Source organism: Delphinapterus leucas, chromosome 4, assembly GCF_059928025.1.
Source record: "Delphinapterus leucas isolate spDelLeu-1000000601 "Yukka" chromosome 4, BTC_Dleu_Yukka2, whole genome shotgun sequence".
In the NCBI taxonomy this organism is placed as follows: Eukaryota; Metazoa; Chordata; class Mammalia; order Artiodactyla; family Monodontidae; genus Delphinapterus; species Delphinapterus leucas.
In genome coordinates this window covers 147,496,667-147,502,196 of record NC_143132.1, presented here as the reverse complement: position 1 = coordinate 147,502,196, position 5,530 = coordinate 147,496,667, and the positions used below count along the sequence as shown (strand labels likewise).

The following is a 5,530-nucleotide window of genomic DNA, read 5'->3' as shown; positions in this document are numbered from 1 at the left end:
CATGGTTCCTGTCCTCCCAGGATAATGGTATTTAGCACAGGCTACTTTCCTTCTGTAGGAAGGTAAACAGGTAACACATGAGTTTGACTTTGACAACTTCATTAGGCAGTTCATTCGGCAGAAGCAAGACAGCACCTGTACGAGCCTGACAGCGAGTGTCTCCTTAAATTCTGCAGCCCAGACACTCAACTTGCCTTGCCCTGGTCCCAGCTGTGAGGTTCAGAGGTGTCACAGGTGGGATCCCAGCATGTGCAAAGGCAAGAAGATGCTGAAGATTATTCAGAAAATGATGAAGAATCTAGAGCGGCTGAAGTACAGAATGCACAGGGTAGGGGAGTGGCTGGAGAGTCTGCTGTGGCTGAGGGGAGAGTCCAACTGCAGCCTACGGACAGTTGTGAAATTCTTTTCACGTCGGATGTTTTTTCTCTGTCTGTATGACAATCAGATTATCCTTTTGACTTTTTAAAAAGATCACTCTGACAGCAGCTTAAAAATGAGAGAGAGGGGGAAATCCTTGGACCAAGAAACAAAGCAGCTATTACTGTGGTGCCAGAAAAAGGTAATAGACGTTTCAGTTGAAGCAATGGCCTGAATGGAAAGAAAGCCTTGGCGCTCAAAGCTATAGGGATGCCGACAAGAGAGGAAAACTCTAGGGCCACCCAAGTAAAGAGTCTAACTATACCCTTCAGTGGAAACACACAAAGAGAATAACATAAACTTGCCTCTTTCATCCTTAGTGCTGCCTAGAATTTTTTAGGTTTCTTAAAAAAATTCACTACCACAAACCAGCTCTCACATAGGTTTGTGGTCCAAATACACACTAATTATGTGATAAACACACACACACTCACACACACACCTCAAGTACAGAATTTAATTTAAAGTTAGCCCTGGCGGGACTTCTCTGGTGGCACAGTGGTTAAGAATCCGCCTGCCAATGCAGGGGACAAGGGTTTGAGCCCTGGTCCGGGAAGATCCCACGTGCTGGGGGGCAACTAAGCCCGTGTGCCACAACTACTGAGCCTGTGCTCTAGAGCCCACAAGCCACAACTACTGAGCCCACGTGCCACAACTACTGAAGCCTGCGCACCTAGAGCCCGTGCTTCACAACAAGAGAAGCCACCACAATGAGAAGCCTGTGCACCGCAACGAAGAGTAGCCCCCGCTCTCCACAACTAGAGAAAGCCCGTGTGCAGCAACAAAGACCCAATGCAGCCAAAATAAATAAATAAAAATTAATTAATTAAAAAGTAAATAAATAAAAATAATAGTCAGCCCTGGGGTAGCTATACGCCAAGGTAAATGGCAGAAGCAAACACAAACCCTCACTGGAGTAACACCATCATCCCAGGCCTCAAAAAATTCTCATAGATAAAGTTCCAAGGAAAACAAACAGCTCACAGTATAAAAGTACTAAACATGGAGAAACAACATACCACAAGTGAGAGCCAGGAAAAACAACAAACCATATAGTCAATCCCACAAAGACTTCAGATACTGGAACCCTACAATACAAAATGAAAAATAACAATGTTTTACATGTTTAAGGAAAATGACAACTTTGAAAATATGCACCAGGATGCACCTCACAGAGACAAAGAGAGACAAATATAAAATAGAGGTCTGAAGGCATAGAGAATACAAAAGGGTCCAACTTATGTCCACTTGGAGTTTCAGGTGGAAACAATAGAGGCATTGCGTGGAAGCACTATTTACAGAATTGGTGAAAGACAGCAATCGTCACATCAAGGGGTTTTTCAGAAATTCTCACTGAGACAAAGCAGTGAAGCTTCCGAACACCAAAGAAAAAGGGAAGATCATAAAAAGGGAGAAAAAAATATCATCAACTTAGGAATGGCAATTATAGTTGAACTCAGAGAAACAAAAATGAAAGCTGACAGTGAAACAATATATTTAATGTGCATAAAGAAAATAAATGCCAGCCTAGATTTTTATACCCAAAGAAACTTCTTTCAAGAACAAGGAAGAATTAAAGTCAGTTTCTTGAAAGAATTTAGGTCAAAAACTGAAGGAGTTTACCACCAATAGTCCTTTGGTAAAGAAAATTCTAAAGGATGTACTTCAGGCCTAAGGAAACATATCCCTGATCAAAGATCTGAGACTCAAGAAAGATAGTGGTCAAAGATGTTAGTAAACATGTGAGGAAATCTAAACAAATATGAACTGTTTAAAACAATAGTAATAATGGATAATGAGAGAGAAGGCAGGACAGAACTAGAATGCTGAAAAAGAATAACATATAAACTGAGAGGGGATGATGAGAATTATAATATTTTATGATCAATGTATTGTCAGGAAGAAGGCAAAAATATATACAAACTTTAGACTTTGTTAAATAGGCATGTTAAAATGTAAACGGTTATGACCAAAATAATATACATAAAACATAAAACTTCTAAACGGAGGGGAAAAATGGAATGAGATAAAAGGGAACATATATCTTATACAATATGTATACATAATATAAAGGTAATGATATATGATTTTTCCACTTTGTTCTATATCCATATAGATCTATCTATATAAATTGGGAGATTGGGATTGACATATACACACTACTATATATAAAATAGATAACTAATAAGGACCTACTGTATAGCACAAGGAACTCTACTCAATACTCTGTAATGACCTATATGGGAAAAGAATCCAAAAAAGAGGGGATGTATGTATATGTATAACTGATTCACTTTGCTGTACACCTGAAACTAATGCAACACTGTAAATCAACTATGCTCTAAAAAATAATAATAAAATAAAATAAGGATATATAAAGAGACAGAATCAACAAAGCTAAAAAATCAGTCCTTTGGAAAGGTACTAAAATAGACAAATGTCTGTCAACCCTAGCCAAGAAAAAAGCAGGCACAGATAAAAAAGCACCACAGATAAATCATGTCAAGAATGAAACAGAACAGGTGCTGGCCTTGTTCTCCGCCTTTCTGTTTTTCTGTTTGCAGACACCGCCCTGCTCTCATCAGCCTCCAGCCCACAGTCTCCTTGAGACCTAACACCACGCCTTCAATTAAGTTGCAGAGTTCTAATGGAGAGATCTTCGCAAGTTGATGTTGAAATTGCCAAACAGTCTGTGACTATCAAGACCATGTTGGAAGATTTGGGAATGGATGATGAAGGAGATGATGACCCAGTCCCTTTGCCAAATGTTAATGCAGCAATATTAAAAAGGTCTTTCAGTGGTGCACCCACCACAAGGATGATCCGCCTCCTCCTGAGGATGGTGAGAACAAAGAAAAGTGAACAGATGATATCCCTGTTTGGAATCAAGAATTCCTGAAAGTTGACCAAGGAACACTTTTTGGAGCTGATCCTGGCTGCAAACTACTTAGACATCAAAGGTTTGCTTGATATTATCTGCAAGACGGTTGCCATTATGATCAAGAGGAAAACTCCTGAGGAGATTTGAAAGACATTCAATATCAAAAATGATTTTACGGAAGAAGAGGAAGCCCAGGTACCCAAAGAGAACCAGTGGTGTGAGGAGAAGTAAAATTTTGTGCCTGACGCTGTAACACTGTAAGAATTGTTCCAAATACTAGTTGCAGTGCTCTGTTTATAACTGTTAATGTTAGAAAAACAGTTGACAAATGCAGCAGCAAATCAATTTTATTAGTGGAATATTGTCCTCATTGCATGTGTAGTTTCAGTACAGATTCCAAACCTATGGCTGAGTTTCTTCTAGTATGATCAAAAGTTTCTTTTTTCTTTGCCCTGAATAAAACTGAACTGTTGATTCTCTATAGAAAGTGGCATTTTGGGCTTTCCCTCTTTTTGTAAAGCAATTTCTGCCTAGTTTATTGTCCAGTTAACTTTAGTGACTTTTGAAAGTTGACATTGTAAATAAGACAACTTGCAAAAAAAATTAAAAACAAAGGTTAGGCCAGTCTCTAAAAATGAGTTGTGGAGAATTCCCTCTTTTTCTTCTTTCTGGAAGATTTTGTGTAAAATTTCAAGGATCTATTCCTTGAAATGTAAAAGAATTTGTCAAAAAAGTTTTGGGGCCTGATATTTCTTCACAAGAAGTTCTTTAAACAAAAAAAAAGGTTTATAGGGGTTTTAGTTCTTGTTGGATTAGTTTTGGTAAGTTTTATTTTAGTAATGTAAACATTTCGAATTTATTGGCATAAAATTAATTATAATACATATGAAGATCCTGAGCACATCTCCTCCCATGGACACACCAAAACCACAGCTACATGTAGAACAAGTCTCCCTGAGAAGCAGGACAGCCCTTATAGGGATATTAAGAATAAACCATACTGAGACAGGAAGGAGGGGCGGAGACATAATCTAGTCAGGACCCACACCCCCAGAGCAGCAACCCACAAACAGAAGGGGATATCACAAACTCAGAGGTCCCCCCTAAGGATGAGGGGTTTGGGCTCCACACTGGGCACTCCAGGCCCAGGGTGCAGCACAGGGAAGACGAACCCCCATAACTGGCTTTGAAAACCAGCAGGGTTTACATCCAAGAGAGCCTGAGGGCTGTAGGAAACCAAGACTCCACTCTTAAAGGGGTTAAAAGGGTCACACATAAGCTCATCAGCACAAAGTAGCAGATTAAAAAGCCTGGAGCTTTAGCCATCCTGCCAAGACTGCATCAGAAGCCCCCAACCCATGCCCAGATCAAGCTCCAGCCCTCCTGACAAGGCAGCAGCCCCCCACCGCGCCGCCCCCCCCACCGCCACCTGCCTTGGGAAAAAACCCAGCACACACCCAGCTCCAGATCCAGCCCTCCCACCAAAGCTGCAGGCGCACACAGTCTGCATAGGGACGTGCCTACTCAAGGCCACGCCTTCAAGACGAGGAGAGGTAACTGTTTCACCTACCTTATAGAAACAGACACAGAAAACCATGCAAAATGAGATGACAAAGTAATTTGTTCCAGAAGTAGAGTCACAGATGTAGAAAACAAACATGGTTACCAAGGGATGGGGGGGGGTGGGAGGGATAAACTGCAAGACTGGGACTGACATATACACACTACTATATATAAAATAGGTCACTAATAAGGACCTACTGTAGAGCACAGGAAACTCTACTCAACACTCTGTAATGGCCTATATGGGAAAAGAATCTGAAAAAAGTGGACATATGTGTAACTGATTCACTTTGCTATACACCTGAAACTAACACAACGTTGTAAATCAACTATACTCCAATAAAAATTTTTTAAAAAGAAGTAATTTGTTCCAAATGAAAGAACAAAATAAAACCCCAGGAGAAAATCCTAATGAAATGGCTGTAAATAATTTATCTGATAAAGAGTTCAAAGCAACAGTAATAAAAATGCTCACCAGGGCTTCCCTGGTGGCGCAGTGGTTGAGAGTCCCCCTGCCGATGAAGGGGACACGGGTTTGTGCCCCAGTCCGGGAAGATCCCACATGCCGCAGAGCGGCTGGGCCCGTGAGCCATGGCTGCTGAGCCTGCGCATCCAGAGCCTGTGCTCCGCAACAGGAGAGGCCACAACAGTGAGAGGCCCACGTACCGC

The 5,530-nt window shown here is 41.0% G+C and overlaps 1 pseudogene; it reads left to right on the top strand.

Annotated features, from left to right (window-relative positions):
- The first annotated feature begins 1,647 nt into the window (after positions 1-1,647).
- LOC149749457 (S-phase kinase-associated protein 1 pseudogene) lies at positions 1,648-4,954 on the top strand (annotated as a pseudogene).
- Positions 4,955-5,530: the final 576 nt, after the last annotated feature.